This window comes from Mytilus galloprovincialis, chromosome 6, assembly GCF_965363235.1.
Source record: "Mytilus galloprovincialis chromosome 6, xbMytGall1.hap1.1, whole genome shotgun sequence".
In the NCBI taxonomy this organism is placed as follows: Eukaryota; Metazoa; Mollusca; class Bivalvia; order Mytilida; family Mytilidae; genus Mytilus; species Mytilus galloprovincialis.
In genome coordinates this window covers 21,157,797-21,174,140 of record NC_134843.1, presented here as the reverse complement: position 1 = coordinate 21,174,140, position 16,344 = coordinate 21,157,797, and the positions used below count along the sequence as shown (strand labels likewise).

Genomic DNA, 16,344 nt, shown 5'->3' with positions numbered 1-16,344 from the left:
AAAATTATAAGAAAACTTGGAACAATTTGCACTGAAAAACAAATAATGCAGTGAAGTTTTTACTCAAGTGTCTATAATAGCATATAAACGTAACAAAAATATAAAAGATTAACTTGCGAAATCAGGGTAACAGTTGGAAGACTTTTTAAAAGGTACCCATGCTAAAACGGTTTTAAGTCCCGATACACTGGTAGTAATGATATGAATTACAGGCAACAAACTTGTGAATATGAGCGATGTTAAGTCATGAAATTTATTACGAATGTTAATTGGTTGAAGGAATCGCATTTCACTATAATGACAAGAGTTTTTGAGATCAAGATATTAATCTGTTGAATTATTCATCTCATGAATATTCATTAGTAATTTGCATATTAATCTCAGTGTGTATTTTTGAAATCTCAGTGTGTAATTAACAATTCTCAGTGTGTGTTTTTCAGTTTATTTATTCTCAGTGTGTCTTTTTGAAATCTCAGTGTGTTATTTTCAATTCTCAGTGTGTAATTTTCAATTCTCAGTGTGTAATTTTCAATTCTCAGTGTGTAATTTTCAATTCCCAGTGTGTGTTTTTCATTTTTGTAATCTCAGTGCGTCTTTATGAAATCTCAGTGTGTAATTTTTAATTCTCAGTGTGTAATTTTTAATTCTCAGTGTGTGTTTTGAAGTTTTTAAATCTCAGTGTGTTTTTTTGTAATTCTCAGTGTGTAAACTTCTCGAAAAATGGTTTAAACATAGTTTTGACGAGAACGGCTTGCCATACCAATCCATATCACGCTATATTGAAGTGACACACCCTTCAATAAAATGCAAAGAAAGTCAAAATAAAATTGCTGTAACTAGAAGGATACTGTTGCACCGTATTGTCATTTAATTTACTCAAGAACATCTCATTCTTAACTTTTTCAATGGGAAAATATAAAGGTAGCAAAACTATTGTCGTGGGTAAATAACTCTTAGGTGACACAGTTTTAATTGTCCAACCCATTAAAAGACTTTATTCCCATAATTTTCACTAAAACGTGGTATTATTCACGTCATATTACATTTATGAAATATTTACTAATTTCAATCTATTTTTTAAGAACCAAAGTACTTTTTTGTGTCCTTTAAATGATATCTAAAATTGTTTGTTTCGCCTTTTATTAAAAACATTGCTGAGCGTATAAGCATAAATACTACATACCTGCGCGACGCCTTTTGGTTTTGCTGAAAACTGCGCAGACTATACATTGTTTTACAGGTTGAAAATGGTCTATGATAGATATTATTTTGTCAGACACTTTTCTTTTTTTCATTTGGTTCTTATAATATGCAAAAAATCTGTATATTTAACAGAGTTTGACATAAAATTGTGCGTTTTACTCTTAACAGACGTATAACCAACCCGATTAACAGACCAACCGCCCATATAGCCGCATACTTAATATAGATTAACCGACCAATCTCTCGGTTAGCCGAGTGTCGGCCGTGTAATGCGAAGCATTTATGATGATTGTTGATTTTTTTTTTATTCTACGAGAGTGCTTTAAGGCAAGAGTTAGGTCGCCATGCCTTACGTATTATAAAGAAATGTTTTCCACAAAACTATTTAATATATACCCAAATTGAATATTGACTTGAGGTGTAGTCACCAGCTTATTTATTCCTGTGGTAGTGCTCCTTGTTCGAAATCATATTCGTAACCGGAGTGTTACAGAACCTACAGAACAAACCAGTAAAAGAAATTCAGGCGATGGTTCAGACGATATCGACGGAAAAATCGACAACAATGATGCTGGTACAGGTTTTTTTATGTTTATTTTTTTTAAGCATCAAATATATTTCTTGTCCTCATTATCATTGATATAGTTATAAATTAACTGTTTACAAAATTTAGAATTTTTGAACAACTAAGGCTTTTCTACCTCAGGCACACATTACCTTAGCTGTATTTGGCAATTTTGTTTAGGAATTCTGGTCCTTAAGCTCTTCAACTTCGTACCTTATTTGGCTTTTTTCAACTTTTTGGGGTTCGAGCGTCACTGATGAGTCTTTTGTAGACGAAACGAGCGTCTGGCGTATATCCAAAGTTTAGTCCTGGTATCTATGATGAGTTTATCATAAGGTGTGATGTTTTGGAAAGCTATTTATAAATTAAATTCAACTTGTAGAAATAATCAAAATAAATTGTTTGGACTTTTCATTAATCAGTAATTAGGAAAATGTTTTTTTTTCTATTCATCCAGGTAGGTATGTATTATTTGCTAGCATGTATTTATGTAGGCAGTATGGAAGCCAATAAAGCACCTGCTCCAGACAACTTGTAATGCCAGTATTTGTTGGGTTTTTATGTATGTACTTCAAATTAAATGCAAAAATGGAATCGACAATGAAAGAGACGGAAACTTCTTAAGGACAATACAAATTCATAAGCCAAAGAAAACAAAGCGGACATTGGGATTTTAAATGGTACAAATCCACACTGTTCTAGTGAAAATAAGAAAACCATACAGAATTTTATCAGCACTGAGTTTTTGGAAAGATTTTGATCAAATGTATTATTTCAAATATATTCCACCGAGCACCTGCATTATATTACATTTGTTTTTATCGTTGTGTGATCATTTTTACACAATATGTGTTTTGCTAAAAATTATAGTAGATAAACAGACATGACAAGTCAGGATTGATAAAATCAGTATGCATTTTTTACGAAATTTACAGCGTAAAAAAAATGTTGAATTATTCGAATCACTGAGGTTTTGTAATGTCATCAATTCTATCCAAAGCATATATTTATCTCAGAAATTGCTATATGTCCATAACATCATGTTCTATCTGTTTATCCAGGGGACATTTTGTGTCTAGTGTAGATGAACAGCTAACTGGCAAACACAAACTCATTGTTTTTCATACATATTCAAACTGCTACAAGAAAATGTATTTATCAAATAAGAAACTTTTGCAAGTCTTCTTAGTAGCAAGTGAACTTTAATCATATTCTTATTCTTTTTTTTTTCAGACTCAGAAGAGGACCAACACGAATTATGTCTGTTAACTCCGCAAGTGAACTTTAATCATATTATTATTCTTTTTTTCAGCCTCGGAAGAAGACCAACACGAATTATGTTTGTTAACTCCAAGACAATCTATGACAAGCGATGAGTTATCTTTTCATTCTGCATATTAAATCTAATCGAATTCTTATATTCTTAAAAACATCTTAAACATATTCATAGCTAGGATTGAAAATTAATACATGAAATGGTGACTTTTAAAAAATCACATCACGATCAAAAATGGTTTACAAAGGGTGGCCAATTTATTAAAGCAAACAGGGTATACATTGTATGCTTCTTCATAAATGCCAAAAAAGCGGTTATCACTTACAAAGTAAAATCACAAAAATACTGTACTCCGAGGAAAATTCTATCGTAAAGTCCCTAATCAAATGGCAAAATCAAATGGCCAAAACACATCAAACGAATGGACAACAACTGTCATATTCCTGACTTGGTACAGGCATGTGAAGAAAATGGTGGATTGAACCCGGTTTTATAGCGCGAAACCTCTTACTTATATGACAGTCGCTTCAAATTCCGTTATATTTACAACGATGGGTGAACAAACTCGCAAACAAATTTTGGTCCCCAAAATTGGGACAGTCTTTGCTTGTTTACAACAACTCGATATTGGTTTCAAATTTGTAATATTGTTTTTAACATAAATATGTTAAAGTATCATTCGTTGTAACAATTGATATCAATGTGCTGTCATATGTATCTGGATGATTCGTTCCAACTCTGATTCGTACCAACAAATTCGTCTCAAGTTGCTTGGTCAGTTCGTTCCAACTTTTCCAAAAACTGCTCAGTTCGTTCCAACTTATTCAAGTACAGTATTAAACAATATTAACCATTTAAATAGACTTATTATTTTAATTTTTAATGCTGTACTTTTAAATAATGAATATAAATACGTATTTAAAGTCATAACATAATTAAGGTAATCGCAAGGTTTCAACAATTGATAGAACACATGCCGTATAATCAGCTTTATAAGGGCTGGATGTGATATAATGTGAAATATCTCAACTGAGATAACCACAATTCTCATGAAACAAATATGACAGGCTAGTGAACCAACAGCAACCACGTCTCCAATTACGTCTCCATCGCATCGTATAACTAAAGAACCATCTCAGTGAGATGAGTAAACAAGTCAGTGAACAGGGCCCGTGTACATAAAACACTTAAGTTAAGAACTCCAGTTCATAGTACTAATATATCGTTAAATATATAGAAATATTCTTCCGTTCGGAGCAAATCTTAACTTCAGCAGCATAATTTATGCAGAAGGGCCAAGAGCTATTAACATCTCATGATGGGTGATAAGTTATTAGAATAATCGTTGATTGTGCATATTAAGGATGGGAATGTGTACTTAAGTGTTCATTTTGACTATCACCACTCTTGAAGCACCAGTTACACCAGACGACGATCGCACCACGCTCACCGCGATACAAACAAAAGCTAGAGAGCTTTTATAAATTTTATATGACAATGAGTATGATGATCGTAGGATGAACGTAGTTGTGTCGTAAGAACAGTTAAAATTGTTCATGGTCTTGAACAGCGTGGTATTAGCGGGGTATAATCGTAGTGGAAGCGTGTTTGTGTCGCGGTAAGAACGTGATGGTCGTAGTTAAGTCACTGTGAAAGCGTAGCGCAGTCTCCCCGACTAGAATCGCGCTTTTGCTACGCTGTCGCTTCTATGGTACAGCGCCCTTTGCGATCTTACCCTGACCTTACTGCGCTCTCACTACGCTTCTACTACGACTTGATTTCGCCACGGCCGCACCACGACTGTTTTGAACATGTTCAAAGTTGGCCACGCTCATCAAGAACATGAAGACGTCACCACGACCGTACTACGACCTTACTGCAATCTGCATGATCGCACTACGATCGTCAAAATTTTCATTTTTTCACAGATCGTAGTGTGATCGTGGCCTAGTGGGGCTGCGGTATCAATAAAAAGTTTCTATCCGTCTCGATCAGCAGTAAATACAAATCAATATTAAATCATTTATCGAACGAAATTTAAACCTTAACTCAAAATTAGTCAAATAAATACCTAAAATAAGGTCAAAATTAGAATATTGATGCACATTTTAGGAATCACACATCTCAGACCATATGCATTGTATACAGACTGGAACAAGTCCAGCTGCACGATATAATTGCAACAGGTATCACAATACAAGAAGTATGACGGAAATGCTACAAATTCTACACTGGCAAACCTTACAAGAACGGAGGTTAAAACCGAGACTCCTAATATTCAACAAAATCATAAATAATGAAATTTCATTTCCACCGCAAGATATAAAAAGCAAGTCTAAAACAAGACCTATCCATCAAAAAAACATATAGACAATTTCAATGTAATAAAGAGAGATTTAAATATTCATTCTTCAAACAAACAATCGAAGATTTAAATAATTACCACATCTCAAACCAACTTTAAGGATGCACTCACTAATGACGTCCTCTTCAGACATACTCTCATAAAAGAGATGATTTATTTTCCTATTGTTAATTTTTCATTTTGAGAATGATGTTCCCTTGTCACCATCTTAGGGTGTTTATATATCTCACCTTGTTCGATTCGTTTGTGTATGACTAATGTAACAACGTATTTGATTTTAATGAAAGAAATCTTTAAAAAATTATAACAACTGGGTGTTCGATGTCACAAACTAGTCAAAGCATTTACTAAATTTTATCATCAGAACAAGGACATCATTAGTAAATACAAATCAACATGCAGACATCTTATACGTTCATGTATTTAACATCTAAACTTTTATAAAAAAAAAAAAAAAAAGTAACATCACAAAGATACTGAATAAATTTGGAAAGTCCATAATCACATGGCAAAATCAAATAACAAAACACATCAAAATCGAATGGACAAGAACTGTCATATTCCTGACTTGGTACAGGCATTTTTAAATGTAGAAAATGGTGGATTAAACCTGGTTTTATAGCGCAAACCCTCTCACTTTGATGACAGTCTTCTCAAATTATGATAATACTCTTTACAAAGCACACAAATGTCGGTATCTACCTAAAAACCTGCCCAAACCTTTAAACAGACTTATTCAGAAAGGATATAGCTATGATACTGTATCAGGTCATTAAGGATTGCATATGTGGTATTAATATTGACTCACTCGTAGGTTCTTTGCATCGGAAATAAACACCTTTACTCTAAAACCAGTTGTTAACATGGTACGGGTTATATTCTTCTCATATATTTTCGCTAAACCCCTAACGGGAGGGATTATGCTTGAGTTTCATATGATGGAGACACAATATTTTAATCAGTCTGGAGCTGGCATGTCAGTAACTGCTAGAAATCACTTGTTAATTTATGGATCATTGTCGTCTTGCTTAGTTTCTTTTGTTAGCTATTCTAACATCTGACTCGGACTTTTTAAACTGGGGTAAACTGTGCGTATTGCTTCTTCATTCTATATTGGCTAGACCATTGAACTTTTAAAGATACACATTTAAACCCTTTCTTTGTAAAGAATCACTCTGATTCAAACAAAAATTTCTCTGAAACGAATAATCAAGTTCTTGATTTCTTGATTTGACAACCTATTTGTTACGTTTAGAGGACGTGTTTTTCATCAAACTATCGGCATTTCCATGTGAACCAATTATGCCCCTCGTCTTGCTGACTTGTTCCTTTAATCTTATGAGCTGCTGACTTCATACATAAACTTCTGAAGAAGAGAAAAAAGAAGTTATTAATAGCCTTTAACCTAACTTTCTGCTATATAGATGATGTTCTCTCACTTATTAATTCAAAATTTGGTGACAATGTTGTTGAACGCATCTATCCCATGGAACTAGAGATAAAGGATACAATAGATATAGTTAGGTCTGCTTCATATCATGTTTTATCTGGAAATTGACAAAGAAGGTAGCTTGAAAAAAAATTTAACGACAAAAGAGAGGATTTCAGCTTCACAATTGTTAACTTTTCATTTTTATGTAGCAACATTCCAGCAGCTCCTGCATACGGAATATATATCTCCCATTTGATACGATATACTCGGGCTTGGATTTCCTATTATGAATTCCTTTATAGAGGGTTGTCGCGCAAAAGGAAGCTATTAAACCAAGAGTTAAAAATGGTGAAGTTGAAATCATGCCTTCGAAAACTTTGTGGACGCCATTGCGAGTTGGTTGACCATTATGGAATATATGTTTGAACGATGATATCGGATACGTTCCGTATGTCGTAACTACAATCCCTATCCCTTTTCACGAATGTGGCCTACCAAATTAGACTATTTACCATACTTGTAATAACATGAGGAACACGACGGGTGCCAAATATGGTGCAGGATCTACTTATCCTTCCGGAGCACCTAAGATCACCCCCAGTTTTTGGTTGTGTTTGTGTTGCTTAATCTTTACTTTTCTATGTTGTGTTTTGAGTACTGTTTTTGTCTATTTGTCTTTTTCTTTTTTTGCCACGGCGGTGTCAGTTTTTTTTTTTTAATTTATCATTTTAATGTCTCTATGATATCTTTCGCCCCTCTTTAAAAGGTTGTTTATTGGGGTTGCAGCTGCCTCCACCTCTCTGTTTGCCTCCTTTGCCTCTTGCAGGGTACCATTGAAATAAATATGTGTCTGTTTTTTAAGCTATGTTTTATAAACCATGTATACAAATCTAGTTATGTATTTTTGCAACCTAGGAGGTTACTTTTTGTTCAGATCTTTAGATAAATTTTTTTCGAGAACAGCATGGCGTAAAAGGCTCCAGTTAGCAAGCAATGAATCAAATACTTCTGTGAAAATGGCACCCTTGACTATCAGCGATAAAATACAAATATCAATTTAATCATTTGATACTACAAAAATGTAGAAGTGAGGCATCAGTGGTAATCACATGAGATCATAAACAGAAGTATCCGTGATGAGTTTATCAGTGATGAGTATATACCATTTCTGGTATCTAAGAAATGGCCTAAAGTTTAATTGTTTCAATACATTGTGGAATAAATTGAATGATGTCGTTATGTTGGAAAATGGAGTTAATATAAAATTTGAAAATTTTGTGCCATCTTCAGATATTTTCTGTGGTCGTTTGTATCTATGTTCCTGTAACAGGATTATTTATAAGGAATAAACCATTGTGTTTATAATTTTTTATTAAATATACTAAAGTCGGGGGGAAATAAAAAATCCTTCTGCGAGATTTATATGCATTTATCAAAAGAAATTCATTACCCGACAAATGATTCATTATTTATGTATTTATCTCTATTGTTGTATACTATTTGTAAATAAAAATTTCCGTGACACCATATTAGTTTATGTCAAGAAGAATGAACATTAGTGGTAATGGCCCCAGGTATACATTTCACTTCTGTCAAAGTATATGATAATATAATGATAATGCTTTTTAATGAACCAATGCAATGGCACAAACACGAGTAATACATGTTACGGTAAGATTGTTTCTTAAATTGATAACTTTTTTTCGGAAATAAGTTGAGCTTGCTTTATAAATGCTAAAATTACTGTATTTAGAAAAAAGTTACGGGTGTGTATGTCTTAACAACTTCATGATGAACCAAACTTTAATTGTGATTGTCCTTTTATAAGAAAGATAAAGATATATTTATTTCTTTACCGATCTAAATTTAATTGTGTAATTATTCAGTTTATGTGTATAAAGTATTTAAATTAATAACATATTTTAAAGCTTTCTTTCTCAAATAGAAATTAGAATTGGGATTCAACTTAGTATTTTATAATAACGAGTAGATGAACCCGTTGTCATTTGGGTTCTCTTTTCATTGCAAGTTTTTGGTTAATATTGTTTCTATCTGTTTGTTGGTTGTTTCATGGTACGAGCTACATTTGCGCGAATTTACATTTTGACAGGTATGATATGTATTGCGAATAAATTCAAATGGTATTACATTTGCGTGAATTTGCCTGATTTTTTACCGTTGTTTTTAATTTTAAAACTATCATTTCGAGTAATTTTATTTTAAATCAAGTGTAAAGATATATTTATATAGAAGCGTCTAGGTATTTTACTGAAACATAAAATTCAGAGGCGGATTTAGAGGGTTTTCAGGGGGCCCGCCCCCTCCACTTTTGTGTGAGAAACAATTGCTTGTTTATATAAGGAATCACTGAAGCACGACTGGATCGGGCCCCTTCTTATGCAGTCAGTGGGCCCCTCTTATGAAAATTTCTGGATGTGCCAGCCACTGTAAAATAACACTAAATGTCTGATAATTGTGTGCTTTCTTTAAAGGAACATTTCAGGTGATATAAAGCATAGTCTGGAATAACAGTTTGTATATATGTGCTCGACCGGAACAGTGACTGTCTATACGTTTATAAGTCAGTGGTTTCTGCTAGTTGTTACCCAGTGATGTTCCTGAAATTCCACTGTTAAAAATTTTAAAATGTTCAATTGTAAACAAAATTTGGTTAAGTCTCTGAGCCAACATTGGTACTTTTCAATTTGTAAATTTTGCAAAAACTTTAAAAACATTTCGCGCAAACGTGAAAATTATTTGCGCGAAAATATAACGATCCTTGTGATTAAATGCCTGTCCTTTCAGTGATAATGGATTACGCTACAATCAAGAAATTGGTTATATCAATTTTAAACTAAAGGCTAGGGTTCATGTGTTGCCCAGTATTTAGTATACTGTGGTGTTTCCTGTAATGTCTTTTTTCGTGTTTTCCTATGCCGTATTCAATTAATTTCGACTTATGTTTTTGAATGTCCCTTTGGTATCTTTCGCAGCTCGTTTAAACTGGTGTTCTCAACAAACGCCGCCTTCAATGTATCAAGGATATAAAAGAGGGACGAAAGATACCAGAGAGACAGTCCAACTCACAAATCGAAAATAAACTGACAACGCCATGGCTAAAAATGAAAGAGACAAATAGACAAACAATAGTACACATGACACAACATAGAAACCTCATGATAAAATCTACAATATAATTTTAGTGAAATTTATTATCGGGAGTAATATGTGACATTTAAGTGACATTTATCTTAATTCAAAATCGACATCAACATTTTAGTGACAATTATCATAGTTTAACATCTATTAGACTCTTTATTAACAACTATCAGGAACTTGAAACTTACAATAACATTATAGCGACAACTCTCAACAATTCAATTTTTATTTATTAAAAATTCCTAAAACTTATATAATAGTAAAGCAAGTTAAAAAAAAAGTTGATACATGTATACTAAGTAATAATTCAAAAAATATAATTCCTACCGTACAAGTCAAAAAACACTATTTATAGAAAAAAAAAACAAACAACAGAAGTAACATACAAAACACTATCAAGTAGACAAATATTATTCTCAAATATATATTTTTCGTGAAATCTAACTGATGCTCTGAAAGAAGATAAAGTAATATATTAACAAATGATATTGTTTCAAAAATGCTCCGAATATAATACTCTAGTTCAGGGAAAGCTTGTTCGCGACCTAGAATTCTGAGTGGGTCAAGCGTTTAATTAAAATTCATGCGAGAATATGCGAGATTTGGTTGAACTGGAGGCAAAGTCATATATGGTACACATCAATATTCGGTGTTTAATAGGCGTTTATAAGGACGCCTGCTGCTTTCCCGTTTACCTGTGAAGTCGTTGAGTGTCATCTGTTCTTTGTTTGTTTATGTTTATGTGTAATAAAGTAAAGTAAATAATATTTTGAAAAATTTCAGGACATAGTGTTTAAAAATTACGGGAGAAAATTGGAAAAGAAATTTGAAATTACTGCTTGCAAATAGCCATAACGAAATGTTTGATAAAGAAGGAACGAGATCCTTCAAGTCCCTGGAAGCTGTTAAGAACTTTGAAGAAGTTTATGTGCAGAAATATAATTTTTTGTCGATTGAGAATAATTTCCAGAAAACATGCTGGCGTAATGGCATTAATTGCCAAAACAGTATATCATACAATGGTGACACTACATAATTTATTCTCTTTAGCTTTTTTTCGGGAGAATATAGATAAACAACCTAAACCGTATGATTGTCATGTAAGACGGAGCTTTTTGAAAATTCGTTGCTGGTCATAACACATTGTCGTAATGAATGATATTATGCGATGTATTGAATAAAAAATAAACATCATGGCTTCATAAATGTTATGTTTTCAATATTGTATAAATAATCTGCTGACCGTAAACCTTGGTACAGTATATATATACGTACGGTTCCTTGTTCAAACCATAATAAAATAAGCTCTCATAAAATCAAACAGCTACAGATCGTCATATGGAATTAAAATCTTAGCAAAAAAGCCGCACCCACTTATAAGATATATATATTTACTCTGACTGTTGCATTTTGAACAAACGAGTGAAATTCCAGCGCAATGTAGTACAAAATAGTTTTAACATTCATTTATCATTATCATGAACTGCATGGATATGCATTTAACTTGCAACTGGACGATTAAACAAACCGGTTATTGATGACTGCACGAAAATCTTTAACCTCAGACAAAACATGAAATTAACTGTTCAGGAAAAATGATGTCCATCTAGTAGTAAAATAAGGAAAAATGAAAATAAATATTTGCAAAATTTTGCCATGGACATAAAGAAGCTTCCAATTTCCCGAAATTCTATTATGTTTGACAACGATTTTGATGTATCAAATGCCAAACTATATATATATATACATATATATGTGTGAAAATTTACTTTATGAAGATACATCAAAAAAATATACAGAATTTTTTTTCTGTTTAAGATCTTAATAAATCTCATTGAAATTAACTAGATATTCTGTATACAATATTATGTATGCTTCATAATATATCAAAATAAAATGCTGAACGACCCAGATCCCCCTCCTTTCAAAAATTGTCAATATCCGATGCATTTGAATTAAGCACAAACAAATTTATGTAAATACACGGCGCATGCAATCAGGGCTAGCATTTTGAACATATATTTTAATGGTACCTAGCTGTCAGAACATGATTACGATTATTAAGGGTATATTAATTGTTCTCTTACTGTCGCCTGGTGAGATTAATAGTTTAAGGTAACACTTTATGATACCAAATGGCCTAGGTGTTGATTGACTTTTATTTTTATGACCTAAGATCAGCTCCTCAGATATGGTAATGAAATAGCACCCGTACCTTCTTGAATATACAGACGATCTGCTAAGTGAACATCACAGCATGAATCTGTCCATTTTTGCGTGAAGGTTACACTCAAAGTCAGGTGACATATATCAAACCGTTCCCTTTGTAATTAAGATTAATTAACATAACGGTCAAAATAGTCTGTTTTAATATGTCAGTGGAATTTTCAGCTTTAGAAGAATGTAACAAACTTTGTATTTATAAACGATATAAAGTAGTATTTGGTTTTGAAAGATACTTCGATTTTCATTGTAATGTGTCTATATTAACAAAATTGCGTAGCGGCACACTTAGATTAAATGTTGAAGTTGGTCGTTATCTGAATACTCAAAGAGAAAATATAATTAATAAATGTTGCAATATGAATGTTTTGGAGGACGAATATCATTTTGTTTTATCATGTCCAACGTATAGATCTGTGCGTATAGAATTTTATATTTATTCTACTATTCTTGGCCAAATCGGCACAAGTTATTCTAAATCTCTGACAGTAAAACTATGCATTTATTCAAATGCAGCCGCTTGGAAAATTAGATCACATATAATGTCATAATATTATTGTATACTCTGCAACTTCTGTTCTCTGCTGCCTTTTGTTTGTCATATGTTGTATATATATTTTCGTTTGCCATCAATCTAATTAAAAACCGATCTCTCATGCTCCCGTTTTCTGAAGAAATCGTCAGTCAAAACAATTCATTCGGGTCTTCTTTAATTATTTGATCACACCCGAAATTACGAAAGAATTTGTTTACTTCAATTTTTGGCGTAGTATATTTTTAACAATTTTGACGATGTTTTAAATGGTCTTGCTATGTTGTATGAGTAGCCACCAAGATCTCAATCGTAAATTTTTACCTTGTATGCAACTTCTGTTATCAAAACCACATGTTTATGGAGGTTGGAGACGACTGTTTTAGTGTCAAATACATTGTCATTGTACATGTGTTAACTTAACATTTGTAATGTACATGTAGTACAAAACTATCGCTATATGGATTTGAAGAGTCCTGCCACCCCCAGAAGAGTTTATTACCTCTCTAATATATGTGTGATTTGTGGTTTCTTATTTATCCAGACTGACATTAACCCATCTGGCCACAAAGTTGAGAAAAGGCTAACAAACCAAAATGTATTTGTTTCAACTCTTCATAGCCATCACCGAACACCCACTTCAGTATCAAATGATTGTCTCCTAAAGTGTGTAGTTTTTAGAAAATTTTAATTTTGTACTAATTCGATAAAAATGATTAAAGGATTGAAATTTTATGAGCCATACATTTTTTTTGCTCATTTTTTTGTTCCGTCTAAGTACACTTTTTTCCTATGTGCCAAAAGGTAAACTGTTGCTGTCATTCTTTTTTCAGTTTACTTTAACATGTTATAAGTTCAATTGAATTTCCTTGTTGTTTATATTTATTGTTTGTTACCAATGATCACAAAAGCATCAACTGATAATATAGTTGTGTCAAATTTTAAAAAGAATATATATATATATATACATACATTTATGTATGGTATGGAAACTGGATTAATTTTATTTTTATCAAAGTTTGGGAAAGTAAGAGGACTTCAGTCTGTCTGCAATCCTTTGTATGCAAAAAAGTGATTACATTTTTTCATGGGAACTTTAAAATCCTCCTGTTTATATTTACAGAAGAAAAAAAATGAATATATAATAAGCCTAAATAAAAGGTACAGAAAACTCTTTTTCACAGATGGACAGACATAGATAACATGGTGATACATTTTGTATTTAGTGTTGTAGCCATAAGCTTTGATTTCAAAAGATCTGTTTAACTACACAGCACACAGTTATTTTTTTGTGGTCAAATTGTTAAATTTTGCATGTCAATTGCAGTTTGCATCTTTAGTTTTTATTGCAGGTCTACATACATGTACAGAACTTGTTTTTAACATATATGAACATTACACTTTGAAATGTGGTTGGATTTACATGACTTTTCATTTGACTGCAGTAAATGTTATTGCAGAAAACAGGTAAAGTTGTTATTTTTTTCTCAAGATCAATAAATGTCAAGACAGTTAATTATTTAAAAAAGATATTAATTTTGATTCAAATAAGTTAAAGGAAAATGGAAGAACTCATATTGCATCAGAAAATGGAATTGTGCCTCATACTTAATAAGAAATTTGATTTGGCACTGTTACCATGGTTACTGAAAAAATGTATATGGAATGATCAGTAACTGTATCATGATTAAATCTGTTTAGAAATCGAACACTAATGAATTAAAAGCAATACATGTTGTGTTAAATGATAATATTTTGCATTCTATTTAACCATCATTGAACAAGTTGAAAGATCACTTCAGTTTCATCAAGTAGTGCTGAATATTTCTCAACGGAATATAACATGTATAATGTGATCAATTTTTAAAAATTTATATAGTTTCTCGAAAAACCAATAGATATGATATCTCGTCTTATTTCAATAAAAAAAAATCAATTAATTATAATAATGTTTTATCAATCACCCCAAGTCTCTAAAGATCCCTCTTTATTTTATAGATGCCAGTGTATTACCCCAGTGGGAATAGGACCTCTTTTGTACCAGAAATTAGACACAGAAATATTTGCAGGGCTATTCATAGAGGACAAAATGTTGAAAAATGTATTATAGATATAATAAGTAAATCCCATCCTGAGACTTTGACCTCTGCTACATCCAATATTATTTCCGCTGAATGTGAAGCCATTTGCAAACGGGGATCTGGTTCTATTTTACAAGATAGATCCTACTCTGGAATTTTTAACTTTCATTGGGATAAATTTCATGATGAAATACAACTTAAAGCACCACAGACATTGAAAGTAATATCTTCAACTTTGAACAATAATGCTAAATGAACAAATTTCTAATTATGATAAAAGGTAAATGAAATCAGGGGTGAATCCATTTTTATAAAAAAAAAAAGGTGAAGAAAAAAAGGGGGGAGTTCCAACTATACATGCTATATGTGCCTTTTCAGATGCATTGATCGTTAGAAAAAAAAATGTTTCAACACACTCCCCCACGAGCCCTCACTGTTAAGCTTTTGCATGAATACAGAGCTTGTAATGGTTATTGAAATATGCCTGAAAGATCTGTTTCTTTTTTAAAAAAAACTAACATGCTACATACATAATTTTTGTCTTTGCTAAGTAAATTTGCCAAACAAGACTTCATGATGCAACATCTTGCAGCATCAGCTGTATATATATATATATGCTGAAGTTTGTGAGTCGGTCAATTAAATTGAATATTTACATTATAAATTAGTGATATACTGTAGGCACAAACAAATGTACATGTGTAGTTGATTTAGTATTTAAATATCTCATTTTCATGGAGATCATATGGAATTTCTCCCTCTGTCATTGGTCAATGATTTTGAAGTATTGCATACATGTAAAATTACTTTTTATTTAGATTTGAACATAAATGTGTCAAAGTTCATTAATATATATACACTTTATCATAGAATCACAGTGAGGACTTTGATACAGGTGACACAGGTGGTAATAAAGCTCTGTGTTAAAGGCCTCACTGTGATTTTGAGATGAAGAACAGCAATAAAAGGCTGTTCCTTTCCTTGTTGTGTTTCTTGTTGTACATGTACTGATTTCATGTCATAAATAGAAACCCTATCTTAAATATTCTTGTTTTTAACCATGTTTTTGTTTTTTCTAGGACATTGAACGCTTGGCAAAGTTGGGCTTAACTGTAAACCCCAGATCTGTTCAAAATAAGCTATCATCTTGGGAAGATTTTTTAGACACGGATTTGGTTCAGTTAAAAGAGGAGTGGAAAGAAGGTGTTGGTGTCAAGTACCAAATGATTGGTGACAATTGTGACAAGAATATTTTACCATCCTACAGGACTTCCCAAGATAAAACGCTATCTCTGCACCTGTTTTAAGTTATTGCAGTTGTAGATAGAATTGTTCCAGAAAATAAACCCGTTTTTGAAGAAGAGGTACAACTGAATCATGCTGATTTTATACCATCAATATCAGAACAAGAGCAATTGAAGAAAGAGCTCTCCTTTCTCGTAGCAACATCAGTAATTCAAAATATTGATCAAATGAAAACTTAGTTTGAATCTATTTTCCCATCACAC

At 32.2% G+C, this 16,344-nt stretch overlaps 1 long non-coding RNA gene across 1 annotated transcript; it reads left to right on the top strand.

The window, feature by feature from the left end:
- Positions 1–1,626: 1,626 nt before the first annotated feature.
- LOC143078032 (uncharacterized) lies at positions 1,627–3,829 on the top strand. The gene is made up of 2 exons (XR_012979009.1): positions 1,627–1,777; positions 3,081–3,829. It is a non-coding gene; the product is annotated as an uncharacterized LOC143078032 (long non-coding RNA).
- The last annotated feature ends 12,515 nt before the right edge of the window (positions 3,830–16,344 follow it).